Raw genomic sequence first — 16,019 nt, forward strand, 5'->3', positions numbered from 1 at the left:
AAGTAGTTTATAGTTTTGCTGTGGTTATAAATTAAGTCCTTTTTTTAAAAAAATAGTTCTTAATTGGTTGCCAGTACAAATAAATGCAATTGACTTTTATTATTGATCTTATATCCAATCTTTTTACTAGACTTTCTAATACTTTTATTAAACTTTTTATTTTGAAAAAACTTGAAATCTGTAGAAAACTTGCAAGAATTTTACAATGAACTTTCATTCTTCCTCTACCTAAATTCATTCACTGATAATATTTGCCAAATTTTATTGCCCTCTCTGTATTTGTGTGTTTAATATAATATAATGGAGGTTACATTCACATTCTGTTTTTATAGATTCATTTAAGAGTAAATTAAAGCTCCCTGGTGGCTCAGCAAGTTTAGGGTCTTGCATTGTCACTTTGGGTAAGGTTCAATCCTGGGAGCTTTCACATGCTGCACACGTGGCCAAAAAAAAAGAAAGAAAAGAAAAAGAAAAGAGTAAATTGCAAAGATCATGACCCTTCATCCTCCCAAAAATTTGTCATGTATCTATTGAGAACAAGGAGAATCTCTTACACAACCATAGAGTTATTATTAAATTTAGGAACCTCTAATTATTTCTTTTTTTTTTTTGTCTTTTTTTTGTTGTTGTTGTTGTTGTTGTTTTGTTGTTGTTGTTGTTGCTATTTCTTGGGCCGCTCCCGTGGCATATGGAGGTTCCCAGGCTAGGGGTTGAATCGGAGCTGTAGCCACCGGCCTACGCCAGAGCCACAGCAACGCGGGACCCGAGCCGCGCCTGCAACCTACACCACAGCTCACGGCAACGCTGGATCGTTAACCTACTGAGCAAGGGCAGGGACCGAACCCGCAACCTCATGGTTCCTAGTCGGATTCGTTAACCACTGCGCCACGACGGGAACTCTCCTATTTCTAATTATTTAGGTTATTTTGAATTTTATGTATAGATGATCATATAATCCACAAATAATGTTTTATTTCTTCCTTTCTCTTCTTTTTGCTTTTAATTTTTTTTTTCCTTGTCTTAGTCATGGCATCTAAGTCATCTAGTACTGTGTGGAAGTGAAGCGGTGGTAGTGAGCATCATTGACTTATTCCTGATTTTATAGGGCATAACCACATATTTCCTTGTTTATAATGATTTTTATTTTTTTAATTATTTTATTTTATTTTATTTTTGCTTTTTAGGGCCTCACCTGTGGCACATGGAGGTTCCCAGGATAGGGGTTTAATCGGAGCTACAACTGCCAACCTAAGCCACAGACACAGCAACTTAGGATCCGAGCCGCATCTGCAACCTACACCACAGCTCAAGGCAACACCAGATCCTTAACCCACTGAGCAAGGCCAGGGATCGAACCTGCAATCTCATGGTTGCTGGTCGGATTCGTTTCTGCTGTGCCCCGATAGGAACTCCTTTTTTTAATTTTAATTTTTATTTATTTTTTTTGTTTATAATGATTTTTGTGTGTTTTTTAGGAATATCTTTGATCAGACTAAATAAGTGCTCTCACAATCATGGTTTTTATGAAGACGTTTTCTTTTCCCATGAACAAGTATTGAATTTTATCAAATTATTTTACTATATCTATTGATACAGCTTAAATCTTTTCTCAATTACAGTAATGAATAACATTTATTAATTTAATAGTATTAAACCATCCCTGCAGCCCTAGGATAGACCCATCTTTGCTATGATTTATTACCATTTTTATAACTTTGATTTGACTTGCTAATATTTTACTTAGAACTTCTGCGTCTGTATAAGTGGAACAAGCTTATAATCTTTCTTTTTTGTATTGTTATTGTCTTTTTTTTTTTGTAAGGTTATATAAATCTTGTAGAATGAGTTTTATTCTCTGGAAGAGTTCATTGAAAGTTTTGTGGAACTTACCTATAAAGCCATTTGGGCCTTGTAATTTCTTTGGAGTGGGATTTTTAATTACTGCTTCAATTTTTTTAAAGAAGCAGACTATTCAGGCTTTCCATTTTATTCTTGAATCCAGTTGGCAGATTGTGTTTTTCTAAGAATTTATCCATTTTGCCTTATTTTTAAATTATATTTGCATAATTTTAAAAGATGTATGTAAAATTCATATGACATAAAATGCACAGCTTTAAAGTATAAAACTCAGTGGTTTTTAAAGTATTAACGACTTATGCAACCGTCACTACCATCTAATCCCAGAATATTTTTATCTCCCTAAAAACTCCATACCTCCTAGTAGTGACTCCTGTTTCTTCTAACCCCCCAACTCTTGCCAACCATTAGTCAGTTTTCTGTTACTATGTCTCTTTTTGCCTATTTTGAACATTTCATATCAGGGAATCACACAGTATGTGTCCTCTTGTGCCTGGCCTCTCTCACTTAGCATTATGTTTTCAAAGTATTTATTCATGGTGTAGCATCTATCAGAACTCCTTCCTGTTAAATGCCAAATAATTCCATTGTATGGATATACCACATTTTTTTATATGGATATACTACATTTTTATCCATTCATAAGCCAGTGGATACTGTGCCTACATTTGGATATTATGAACAGTGCTACTATGAACATTTTAAACAAGTTCTTGTGTGAACAAATGACTTGATTCTCTTAGATTCTCTGGGCCCAATGAAAATTCTATATTTTAACTTTGTTTTTACTCTTTTCTTTTTTTACTGGCCTATAGTGCCTTTACAATGTTGTGTTAATTTCAGGTGTACAGCAAAATGATTCAGTTATGCATATACATATATTCATTCTTTTTCAGATTCTTTTTCCATATAGGTTATTATAGACTATTGCATAGAGTTCCATGTGATATGCATTAGGTCCTTGTTGATTATCTATTTTATATATGGTAGTGTGTATATATTAATCCCAAACTCCTCATTTATCCCTCTGCCACCACATCCCCCTTTTAGTAACCATACATTTGTTTTATATGTCTATGACTCTGTTTCTGTTTTGTGAATAAGTTCATTTGTATCATTTTTAAAACTGGATTCCACATATAAGTTATTGTATTTTAATTTTTTGAGGAAATTTCAAATTATTTTCCCAAATGGCTGCATCACTTCTATTTCCACTACAGCAATGTGTGTGTGTGTGTGTGTGTGTGTGTGTGTATGGATGTGTGTGTGCATGTGTTACGGCATCACACCACCACTCCTCACCAACACTTGTTATTATCAGTCTTTTTGATTACAGCCATCCTAGCTGGTATGAAACAATATTTCACTATGGTTTAGATTTTCATTTCCCTAGTGACTAATGATAATATTGAACATCTTATTATGTGCTTGTTGGCTATTTGTATATCTTCTTTGGAGTCATGTCTACTAAAATCCTTAGCCCATTAAAAAATTGGTTATTTCTCTTTTTTGTTGTTGAGTTTTAAGTCTTCTTTATTATGAATTCTAAACTGTTTTCAGATGTATGATTTACAAATAGTTTCTTCTATTTTGGTGGATTGCCTTTTCATTTTCTAGGTAATGTCCTTGGAAGCATGTAAGTTATAGTTTTCAAAAAGTCTGATTAATTTTTTTCTTTTGTTTGTACTTTTGGTGTTATATATGGAAAACCATTGCCTAGGAGTTCCTGTCGTGGCACAGTGGAAACAAATCTGACTAGGAACCATGAGGTTGTGGGTTCAATCCCTGGCCTCGCTCAGGGGGTTGCAGATCTGGCATTGCTGTGAGCTATGGTATAGGTCACAGATGCAGCTTGGATCTTGCGTTGCTGTGGCTCTGATGTAGGCTGGCAGCTACAGCTTCAATTAGACCCCTAGCCTGGGAACTTCCTTATGCCACAGGTGCGGCCCTAAAAAGCAAAGAAAAAAAAAAAAAGAAAGAAAGAAAAAAAGAGAATCATTGCCTAACCCAAGGCTGAGAAGATTTACTCATATTTTCTTCTTGAGTTTTATATAACTTGCCTTAAGCCTAGCCAATTAATTTTTTCTCCCTTCCTTCCTTCTTTTTTTCCTTCCTTCCTTCCCTCCCTCCCTTTTCTGATATTTTTATCTTGATTTCCAGTTTTATTAGGTAGTGATAAGAGAATGTATTATATTGTATGACAACATAAAACAAATTGGTATTTAAAAATATTCTGTTGAGATATAATTGACATATAGTACTAGTTTCAGGTGTACAACATAATTTGATATATGGGTACATTGCAAAATAAATATCACGACAAGTTTAGTTAAAATTCTTTATCACACATAGTTAACAATTTGATGAGAACTTTAAAAATTTACTCTTAGTAATTTTCAAATATATAATATAGTCATAATACTTTGTTACGTCCCCGGGAATTATTTATCCTATAACTGGAAGTTTGTACCTTTTGATCACCTTCACCCATTTTGCCCGTCCATCCCCTTACCCCTCACCTTTGGTAATCACTGTTCTCTGTGTCTGAGAGCTTGGTATTTTTAGACTCCACACATAGTTGAGATTATATGGTATTTTACCTTTCTCTGTATATTTTATTTAGGTTAGCATAATGCCCTCAAGGTCCATCTATGTTAGTGCAAATGGCAGGGTTTCCTTCTCTTTTTATGGCTGAATGTTTTTCCTTATACATAGATACCACATTTTCTTTATCCATTTTTCCACTGATGGCTACTTAGGTTGTTTCTGCATCTCGATTATTATAAATAATGCTGCAGCAAACATGAAAGTGCGGATATTTCCTTCAGATGGCCACCCGGCGTGGAATTGTCGGATCATGTGGTATTTCTATTTTAAATTTTTTGAGGAATCTTCTACTGTTTTCCCTAGTAGCTGAACAAATGTACATTCCCATCAGCAAAGCGCAAAGTTTCCCTTTTCTTCATCTCCTCACCAACATTTATTTCTTGCCTTTTCTTCTAATAGTGAGACAGGTTTGTAGTTTCAATTTGCATTTCCCTGATGATTAGCGAAGTGGAGCACCTTTTTCTGTATCTGTTGTGGATTTGTATGTCTTCTGTGGAAAAATGTCTATTCCACATCTCATTCTTTAGCCATATCCATTTTAATAGATGTAAACATCTATTATATTTTTGCCTTTTGTTTTCTTATGTCTTTCAAAGGACAAATTTTTTAAATTTTGATGAAGTCTAATTTGTTGTTTTCCTTTCTCCCTTGTGTTTTCTGTGTCCTATCTAGAAATATATATATAATATCTATCTATATATAAATATTTGCCTAATTTTCTTTTTTTTTTTTTCTCTTTTTTTTAGGGCTGCACCCATGGCATATGGAGGTTCCCAGGCTAGGGGTCAGATCGGAGCCTACGCCACAGCCACAGCAACGCCAGCTCTGAGCCATGTCTGCGACCTCCACCACAGCTCACAGCAACACTGGATCCTTAACCCACCGAGCAAGGCCAGGAATCAGTTCTGCGTCCTTGTGGATGCTAGTCAGATTCGTTAACCACTGAGCCATGACAGGAATTCCTATGGTTATTTTTGATCTATATTATTCTTCATAGATAATATTTCTAGTTTAAAAATAACTCCATATCTTATTTCACATACTTCTTCTTTATCTTATTAAGTATTTCTATCATCCTTCTTTTACATTCTTGTTCTGCCTAGTCATATTTCTGCTTCAAGTGGCACATGTTGCCTAGTTTGTTGATCTTCTTTTCAGATAGTTTTTTTTTTTTTTTCAGATGTCTAGTTAGTTTTGCCTGGTGAGTTTATATTCACCCAAGGGTTACCCACTACTCTGTCTTGGAATGTGTATTGAGTTAGAGCCCAAGGCTAGAGTCTAGTCTGAGTTAGTCCCAGTAAGTTCATGGTCAGGGGAGAGGTGGGGCTCTAGGATGGAGAGTCTTCAGCTTCCATTAAACACTCCTGTTACCCCCCAGGTGTCTCCCTTGCTCAGGGTTTTAGAGGTTGGCCTTTAGTCTCAATGCTGGGGAGGAAACCTCCTACTGGGTTATCACGTACCAGCCTTGGGCAGAGTGAGCGAATGCCTGAGGCTAGTCAAGCCTCACCTGCTTTCCCAGATCTTTCCCCAAGCAGGGCTTGTACCCTGATCTTACTCCATGGACACCTGTACTGGAGTCTGAGATATTCCTGCCCCTGGTGAAGGAGCAGGAAGTGACTATCTCAGGTTATATGAAGGGGGAAGAAGGAGCAGATTTTAAATAACTCCTCTCTAATCTTCACCATTTTTCACCCAGAAGAACAGACATCTCATGTGGTGCAATTGATACACACAGATGTGGTTGTTTTTGTTTGTGGCAGTGGTAATAAAAATGGGATTCTAACTATATCTAGTCACTTGCGATGGAAAATGATGGAGGATAATGTGAGAAAAAGTGTGTGTGTGTGTATATGTGTGTGTACAGCAAAAATTGACAGAACAATGTAAAACAACCATAATAGAAAAAATAAAAACCTAAAAAATATGGGATTCTCCTCTATACATTACTCTGTATCTAACTCTCTTTGGTTTAACCAGTACATCATGGATAACAATTACGATTTATGTAATTTTCTTTTTTGGCCACACTCACAGCATATGGACATGTCCACACAGCAGCTGTGACCTCTGCCACAGCTATGGCAATGCCAGATCCTTAATCCACTCCACCAGGCCTGGGATCAAACCTGTGCCACCACAGAGTCGCTAGATTCCTAACCTGCTGTGCCACAGAAGGATCTCCTGATTTATGTCTTTTTTTAATAGCTCTTTAAAATCCTAAATAGGAGTTCTTGTCATGGCTCAGTGGAAACGAATCTGACTAGCATCCATAAGAATGCAGGTTGGATCCCTGGCCTTGCTCAGTGGGTTAAGGATCTGGTGTTGCCATGAGCTATGTTGCAGGTCGCAGACACAACTTAGATCCTGCATTGCTGTGGCTGTGGTGTAGGCCAGCAGCTACAGCTCCGATTTCTAGCCTGGGAACTTCCGTATGCTGCAGGTGCGGCCCTAAAAAGACAAAAAAGGAAAAATAGTAAAATAAAATAAAACCCTAAATAAAATTATATTTAACAGATACCCAGTGCTGATAAAAACACAGTATATTTTATGGTGAACTGTGGAGGACAGAGCTGGGCACAAAATTAAATCTGAAGGGGCATAGGAAAGGAGAAACTAACAGGCAATATCCCAGGTCAAATCCCTCTTCTTGGAACCACCTGTCATTTCCTCTGACCCCTAAAGCATAGTATAAAGCAGTTACCGCTCATGCTATGCCTGCTTGGCTCGTTTTTCTTTGGTATGGGACACACAATCCCCACCACTCATCCACACCCTTTCTCTCTTGTGTCTGGTATAAGACAGCACTGACTGGTGAGACTGGACATCCACCTCTCCTCTAAAAGAGAGCTAGAGCTGTGTGGTCAGTGTCTGGGCCCCAGATTCTAGTCTGCCTAGATTTCTGAGTCCACTGGTGAGGTCAGGGCATGCTTCTGGGGGAGCACAGAGTGGACTGACCTGAGATTGAAGCTTGAATCTGAACTCTTGGGCAGTGTCTGGAGTTTTGCACAAAAGAGAATTGAACTGTGGATCAGCTGGGAGGTTATTGTGATAGCCCTGGTGCCCTGCGCCTCCAGGGGACTGGAACCCTGTGGGAGCACATAGCTGGCATTTTTTGCTTGAGATTAGGAAGTCTTTTGCTTCCTCTGTATAGAGGCCTGAATTCAATGGACTGTTGTGGTAGGATGGAGTCCTTTTTTTTTTTTTTTTTTGGTAAAAATGAAACAGAGGTTTGGCTCCTGTTGTTACGAGATGATGGGCAAATGAGCTGGCTCTCTGGCGTTTGGTGGAAAGCCAGTTTAAAATCATGTGGTCACATTTTTGTCCAACATCATCAAGAGCATAGAGAAGCTGTGATTCCAGCCTCAGAAGAATGACCTTTTATCTCGATGTGATTCTCCAAAGACCGTCTTTTTCAAGAAGTATCAGAGCCCCATTTCATAGTAAGTTTCTCTTGACATTTTGTTTTGGTTGAAGGCAAGGCCCCAAGGACTGATATCATCTGCAGACAGTGGTGTCCAGAGAGCCTTCCCAGGACTGGGAGGACTGAGTGGTGGTGGGTTGGCCGGGCTGAGAGGCAGGACCCTGTGTTTTATGTCTTTCTGGGCTTCAGTCTGGCTCTCTTTGAAATGGGCTAATCATCTCTCTGCCCTCTTCCTCATGTCACGAAGGATGCTGGGAGATCGTGAGAGTGTAAGTTTTATATCCTGTCACGTTTTGTTTTTGCTGAACCTTTTGTCAGCATATTCTTTGGAATCGAATTTGTCTCGGGTTTGTCTTAGTTTTCTTTCTTTCTTTTTTTTTTTAAGTTTTCTTGATTTAGAGAAGAAATCATAGGCAAACTGAGGAGGGTGGGCTGGGCTTTTCTTCTTTTTCTTTTTTTTTTTTTAGGGCCACACCTACAGCATATGGAGGTTCCCAGGCCAGGGGCCACATCAGAGCTATAGCTGCTGGCCTACGCCACAGCCACAGCAACGAAGATCTGAGCTGCACCTGCAACCTACACCACATCTCACGGCAATGCTGGATCCCTAAACCATTGAGCAAGGCCAGGGATTGAACCCGTGTCCTCATGGATACTAGTTGGTTTTGTTAACCACTGAGCCATGACAGGAACTCCGAGTGTGGGCTGCTGGGCTTAGATGTGCAGAACGGTTACGTGAATGTGTGAATGAACATAGAATTGGTTGGATGTGATGAGAATCCTCAGAATGACATACAAAACACATTCTGAGGACTCTTTCCTTCAGAAACGAAGTAGATTCTGGCTGCAAAGTAGATAGTTGAAATATATAGTCCAAAACTGTCTTCCTAACCAGCCAAATCATGAAGGCAGGACTTAAAGAAACCACATGGGAGGAGTGTCAGTCAGCTAGGGGGCTTCAAAGACTTGGGCCAGAGTTAGGAGTCAGATCCTTGTAATTTTTGTTTAACATTCTCCAGAATGTGGACCAACCCACAAAACCATCCTCATGTCAGCAGGCCCAATTGAAGGACATGTGTGTTGGAAATTTCTGTCATGTTCTTTCTTGCTTTAATAAACGCATTTATGAGTCCAGGGCCTTCTGTATTTTGGTTAGTCGGTGATTGTGTCTTTCCTAAGAACCTTGGATAAGTGTGATTATCATCCTTGGGAGGTTGTGGGAAAGAAATGGATTTTTAATTTATTTTTATTTTTATTTTTTGGCTGCACCCACGGCTTATGGAAGTTCCCAGGCCAGGGATCAAACCTGAGACCAGCTACGACCTACACCACAGCTGTGATAATGCCATATCCTTAACGCTTTGCACCACAGTGGGAACTCCAAGAAGTGGATATCCTTAGCAAGCACCCAGAGAACTAAGGCCCATGACAGGAAGTCAGAAGGAGGGAAATTTCATCTCAGACATGACCAGCCAACAATGGAAAAGGCTACTTTTCTTTGTTTGTTTTTCTTCTTTTTTCGGCCTTACCCGTGGCATGTGGAAGTCCCCAGGCCAGGGGCTGATCCCGAGCCACAGCAGTGACCTGAGCCGCTGCAGTGACACACTGGATTCTTAACTCACTGCACCACAGGAGAAGTCCTAGAAAAGGCTGCTTTAAAGGGTGAGGTCCCACCTACCCAGATCTTGTGTTGGACAGGGTAGGAGTAGCACATGGTATGCTCGGTGCTTTCCAATTCTCAAAGAATATGCTTTTACCTCCTAGAGTCTCATCCCTGGGGCAATGAATGTCTGAATTGCTAAAATCCTTGTATTTTATCCTCTGTCTCTAACTCCATCAATCAATGTGTCCAATTTCTCTTTACAACTGCAGACCCTATAGACCTACTCTCAGAACATCTATGAATCCTTCCTCCATGTGGAGCATATGAGAGAGTAGGAGAGAACCAGGACCTATATTATACTTTCAGCGGGTGGATCCACTTGGCTGTGGGCGTCTAGGACGTGGTTCTCAACTTCAGCAAGTTGCAGAATGGCCAGGAGGGCTGGTTAAACACAGGTTGTTAGCTCCATCCCCAGCATTTTCAATTCAGTAGGTCTGTGGCAGGGCCTGAGAATGTGCATTTCTAACAAGTCCTCAGGTAAAGCTGCTGCCACTGGTCCAAAGACCACACTTTGGGAGCCACTGCCTCTGAGACCTAAGCCAGCCTACTCTCAGCATGGCCCAAGTCTGGAGGGGTGGATTAATAAATTTTAGGGAACATCTCTGCCAATCCCTTCTTCTCCTCTTTTATCAAGGTTCACTCCTCTCTTGGAGTTCCTGCTGTGGCTCAGTGAGTTAAGAACCCAACATAGTTTCCATGAGGATGTGGCTTTGATTCCTGGCCTTGCTTAGTAGGTTAAGGTTCCAGCATTGCTGCAAGATGTGGAGTAGGTAGCAGGGGCAGCATTGATCTGCTGTGGCTGTGGCTGTGGTGTAGGCTGGTAGCTGAAGCTCTGATTAAATCCCTAGCCTGGGAATTTCTGTATGCCAAGGGTAAGGCCCTAAAAAGGAAGAAAAGAAAAAAAAGCTCACTTCTCCCTCCTCGAGAGTCTCAAAGAAAACTCTGACCCAGACCAAGGTGTCCCTGGTCCACAGTACTCTGGGAAGTCATCCATGCACTTCCAGGATTAGATGTGTCTCCCTGTACCTCTTCTTGAGGGTTCCCACAGACAACGCACTGTTTGTAACAGTAATTCATGTGACTTCTTCTTTAACCTCTCTCTCCTCCAGAGACTGTAAGCTCCATGAGGGCAGGATTTAAGAACAGTAGGAAAGAGGTGAAGGGGCAGGTGGAGCGCCTATAGTAGGCTGCCCCCAGGATTGTGGACGAACAGTTTCTTGTCCTGAAAGAGGTACCTGTTGATGGGAAGAAGGAAGGAGGTGGTCTGGGACAGTCACGAGGACTCTTGGCTCAGGTCTACTCCTACTCCATCTGCCACTAACCAGAGGTTTTACCGTCTCTATTTTTTCCATCAACTTGGGCATTCAGTTCCCCCGCCCCAATTTTAAACACCACAATGGTTTTACTAGTTCTGAGCTACTTGCTAGCTCTAAGCCTCGGCTACTGCACCCATAGAATGAAAAGTTAAAGCTCCAGGTGGGAGGGATCCAAGTTCAAAACCCAGCTCTGCTTCCGTTGCATTTCCATGAGCACCCGACTCATCCTGTCTAAGCTTCAGCTTCCCTGGAAGTAAGTAAATGGCCTCTACTTCCTGATGTTGGTGGGACACTTCTGGAGTCAATACACAGGGAGTCTTCCACACAGTGCCTGGCACACTTGAGGGCTCCGTGCACACAGGCTGCCATTGTCATCACCATCTTTACCACCCTCTGCACCATTGTCACCATTCCTCCCCCCCACCCCAGCTTCTGTGAAGTCCCAGTAGGATAAAGAACTTCATAACCATGAAGCAGTATCTGCCTGTCAAGGGCACCAAGTGCCCCAGCCGCTGCCCACAAGGCCACAGTAACATCCTCTTCATTGGGAACGAGGCCTGCACCCTTCCTTCCAGGCTCTACCCCTTCTAGTCCTTGGCTCCTGATATTGTGACAAATGCATCTTTTGTCCCTTTCTGTTCTCAGGACTTCAGCTAACCAACTAAAGAACTGCTACCCAGAGCATTGTTCCCAAGGAAGAAAAGAGCCAAACACTCACCCACACCCGCTTCGTGCCAAGAATCCGCAGTTGGGTTGCAAGGCAGCATATGTTGTCCTTTTGGAAAAATGAATGTGAGACCAAGTGAAGAGCCGGCAGAGGTGTCTCAAGTCATCCCAAGGCAAGTGAGTGGGCAGCCAAACCCTGGTGGTCTCACTCTTCCCCCAGCCACACCCTCCCGACCCTCTGCTTTTGGCAGTTTCCTGTCCTTCTCTATAAAACAGGTCAAATAAAGAGATTCTCAAGTCTCATGATCTTGAAGCATAGACCCTGGAGTTTAACCTGCTTACTTGACTAAGGAGGCCCAGAGAGGGACAAACACTTTCCCAGGGTTACTCAGTGATTTGTAACTTGACCCAAAGTCATTCCAGTTAGGTCTATTTGAAGTAACTAGGATAATGTTACCTACAGTGCGATCTTTTTTAAAAAGGCAAATGCTGTACTGGTGTTTATCATAGCTTCATAAATTGTAAAAGGCCTCTCTCCCCTGAGTACTATTTGCCGTTCTTATTAACTTCAGTGTCTGAGCTGAAGCTCTGCTGTTGGGGGGGAGTGTAGTCAAGGGCTGGAGAGTGCAGGAACTGGAGCCAGCCTGATCTCAGGTCTCAGTTCTACTGCTTGCCTGCTCTGTGATCTCGGGAGGTTATTTGATCTCTTTGAGCCTCGGTTTCCTCATCTGTAAAATGGACTAATGTTACTTATAATGAGTTCTTATAAATTAACGTCTTGACTTGTTTGCAGTGGTGCCTGACAAATAAAATGCCCTCAATAAATTCTAGTTACAATTATGCTAAGTGACTTGCCAGAGGGAAAGGTGGGAAGTCAGTTGATTAGGGGGTTCCTGTTCGCTGATAAATAGGCTAAAAGAAGACAAGAAAACATAGCTGGAAGCCAACTAAGAATCCAGCCATTGGTAGATGCAAATGAATTGTGGATTTTTCTGTTGTTAAAATGTTGGGATATCAGGATCCCTAAATTCAGGTAAATGACAAGAAATGAAGCATCTGCTTTGAAACTGTGTTATGAGGGTGCCTGTGCAAGCTTTGGGGGAAGGGCGACACTCAGTTTACACAGATGCTTTAAATTCTGAGGAGAGAGCTGCAGAGAGAACTGTGTGGGTCCTAGAGAGAGAGACTGATGGGCTCCTGGGAAAACCGAGTTGATGGGGAGTGCCTGCTTCCAGCAGGAAGTAGGGTGTGTGTGCAGAAGGGACCATAGTGGGCCAGTGGATATGCCACCAATTTCTACATGAACTCTGGGCCAAGCAGTCTCTTGACAAAAAGAAATGCTGCTTTGAATGACCTTCAAACGGAGTGCCCTGGGCCAGTCTTGAGAGTTCCTTTCTCCCCTGGCTCCTGTCTCCGGGGTAACTGCAGATAGGAGGCAAGGAAGAAGTGGAAGTGTCATAACCTTCTCTGTCATAGAAAGACTCTTGGGGTCTTTGAGAAATAAACCCAAATGGGAAAGATGTAGGTTTATTCTCTGTAAAATTGCTTTGGTGATCCAGGGCAGTGTTTGAACTGGACTTGGGAAACTGCCCGAGTATCAGAAAGGAAGGCAGAGTGCATGTGGAATTTGTTGATGAACTGCTTTGAATGCTAGTGGGCAGCTCAGCTCCTGCAAACTCTCCTTGTGAAGGTCCTGGAGCTGGGGAGTGTGTGATTCACCCCACTCCAGCATTCAGGAGGCTGAGGCGCCAAGAGGGCAGAATGCCTCTGGAGGAGAGGCAGCATATGGAGGGGGAACTGAGAGGGCTCTAGAGTCTGTAGGATCTGCGCCCATGCTTGTCTCCCTGTGTCCTGCTATGTGACCTTGAGCAAGTTACAGCCCCCCACTGAATGTCAGCATCTTCATTTATAATTTAGGAGCATAGTATCCCCCTTGTGATGGTGTTACCAGGATCAAATGAGAAAATGTATAAGAAGTGTGAATGCGGGAGTTCCCATTGTAGCTCAGTGGTTAACAAACCTGACTAAGATCCATGAGGGTCTTAATCCCGTGGGTTCAATCCCTGGCCTTGCTCAGTGGGTTAAGGATCTGGCATTGCCATGAACTGTGGTGTAGGTCACAGATGCGGCTCGGATCCTCCAATTGGACCCCTAGCCTGGGAACCTCCATATACTGTGAGTGCAGCCCTAAAAATCCAAAAAAAAAAAGTGTGAATGCAGCTCTTTATTCTTATGGCTTTATTAATAATTATTAAACAACACAGTTTCTTCATGGCCAGGTGCTATTCAGACCATGCTAGTAGCTCCCTCACAAGGGGTCCAAGTAGTTGTATGAGAACTTCATTAAGACTCACTGAGGTAGACAGGAGAGCAGTTGTTATCTGGTGACACTGAGGTTTGGAGAGGTGAAGCATCTTCCCTGAGACCTTTTGGGTAACAGGTGATGGACCCAGGATTGGAGTGAGTGGGCTCTCTCACTCCCAGGTTAGGGCTCTTCCTTTACAGCCTCCTCCTGGAGGGCTCAGCTATTGACTGTTCCACTAAAAGCCACCCCCATACTTTGTGGCTTAAAACAAGAAGCTCATGATTCTGTGTTTCAGCAATTTGGGCTGGGCTCAGCTGAATGTTTGTAAAGGAAGACACGTTTCACCTGTGTACCTCCTACCTACTCACGCTGAACACGTCTAGTCACCAAATGGATAGAATATAATTCTGGTCACCAGAATTATAGAATGTCTTATAACGTAACTCAGTTCTGACACCATCTATCAACCCCACAAGTTAAGGGCTCAGTCCCAACAAGACCATCTCCCGAACCCCGAACCCTCACTTTCTTTCTTTCTTTCTTTCTTTTTTGACTTTTCGTCTTTTCAGGGCCTCACCCGTGGCATATGGAGGTTCCCAGGCTGGGGGTCTAATTGGAGCTACATCTGCCGGCCTATGCCACAGCCACACCAGATCCGAGCTGCATCTATGGCCTACACCACAGCTCATGGCAACACCGGATCCTTAACCCACTGAGCAAAGCCAGGGATCAAACCTGCCACCTCATGGTTCCTAGTTGGATTTGCTTCCACTGCTCCACGATGGGAACTCCCAGAACCCTCACTTTGATGCTAATTGCAAATCCAGGTGGTCGCTTGTGCTTCTGACCAATTGACTGTAGATAGGAGTTTTCCACAATCCCCCACTCAAGTTTGATTAATTTGCTGGAGCAGCTCTGAGAACTCAAGAAAATAGTTTAGGAGTTGTCGTCATGGCTCAGCAGTTAATGAACCTGACTAGCATCCATGAGGACACAGGTTTGATCCCTGGCCTTGCTCAGTGGGTCAAGGATCTGGCATTGCTTTGGCTGTGGCATAGGCCAGCAGCTGCAGCTCTGATTTGACCCCTGGCCTGGGAACCTCCATATGCCGCGAGCGTGGCCCTAAAAAGCAAAAATAAAATGAAGAAAACAGTTTTACTTTTATTATAAAAGTAAATAACTAGACTACCAGTTTATTATAAAAGGATAGAACTTAGGAACAGCCAGGTAGAAGAGATACACAGGGCAAAGTATGTGGAAGGGGCTTGGAGATTCCATGCCTCTCTGGGCACCCCCCCACCCTTTCTCCCAGCACCTCCGTGTGTTCACCAACCCAGAAGCTCTCTGAACAGCCTTCCTTCTGGGTTTTTGAGGAAGCTTCAATACATAGGCATGATTGATTGAATCACTGACATTGATGATTAATTCATCCTCTAGTCCCTGTCCCTTCCCCAGAGGTGGGGAGGGAAAGAGATGGGGAGGAGCCTGAAATTCCAATCCTCAAATCACAGGGTTGCTCCCCTGGCAACCAGCCCCATTCTCATTAACAAAAACTCAAGTATGGTTGAAAGGGGCTTGTTATGAACAGCAAGGTACTCCCCTTTATCACTCTGGACTACTGCAGGAATTGGAGTTGAGGCCAAAAGACCAACTATTATAACAAAAAGCTTCTCCCATTGCTTTTATCACTTAGGAAATTACAAGGGTTTTAGGAGCTATGTGCCAGGAACAGGGACAAAGACCAAATATACAAATATTTGTAAATGTATATTTATATCTTATTGTAAATCACAGTATCACTGTGGTTCTGTAGATCTGAACCAGATGTAGCTGGTCTTGGTCAGGCTCACTTCTGCAGCTCAGTTAACTCCCTGGTTGGCTGGGGGGCTGGCTGGCCTAAGATACTCAAGTGGGATGGCTGTTTTTCCCCACTGTAGCCTCTCATCATCCGGTAGGCCAGAGGGGCTTCTTCCCATGACAGCAGTGGCAGGGATCCCCAGAGCAACCAGAGAGAGTAAGCTCCTCCTATGTAGGTACTTCCTGAGTTTTTTCCTTGTGGCACAGTTTCTATTGGCCAAGCCTCAGGTCTCTCTGTTTGGGAACTACTCAAGGGTATGGATGCAAAGAGGCCTGTCCACGGTTGCGATGATCTGCATGTGTACAGTGACCATGGGAGAGGGTGAG

The 16,019-nt window shown here is 42.4% G+C and overlaps 2 protein-coding genes across 3 annotated transcripts in view; both read left to right on the forward strand.

Annotated features, from left to right (window-relative positions):
- Positions 1–11,558, forward strand: part of HKDC1 (hexokinase domain containing 1) — a 70,837-nt gene extending 59,279 nt beyond the window's left edge. Inside the window, exon 19 of the transcript XR_014828010.1 lies at positions 11,510–11,558. The gene's annotated coding sequence lies outside the window, so the exon portion shown is untranslated. The remainder of the gene's footprint in view (positions 1–11,509) is intronic.
- The window catches only part of HK1 (hexokinase 1), a 122,996-nt gene that overhangs the window by 5,286 nt on the left and 101,691 nt on the right, over positions 1–16,019 (forward strand). Inside the window, exon 2 of one of the 2 annotated variants that reach the window (XM_084992579.1) lies at positions 11,510–11,707. The gene's annotated coding sequence lies outside the window, so the exon portion shown is untranslated. The remainder of the gene's footprint in view (positions 1–11,509; positions 11,708–16,019) is intronic. The other variant, XM_084992578.1, reaches the window with a different exon arrangement.

The sequence above is a fragment of the Sus scrofa genome, chromosome 14 (genome assembly GCF_054392235.1).
Source record: "Sus scrofa isolate SSC_HxYL_T2T_F1_AM1 chromosome 14, Sscrofa_HxYL_maternal_Yorkshire_Landrace_v2.0, whole genome shotgun sequence".
In the NCBI taxonomy this organism is placed as follows: Eukaryota; Metazoa; Chordata; class Mammalia; order Artiodactyla; family Suidae; genus Sus; species Sus scrofa.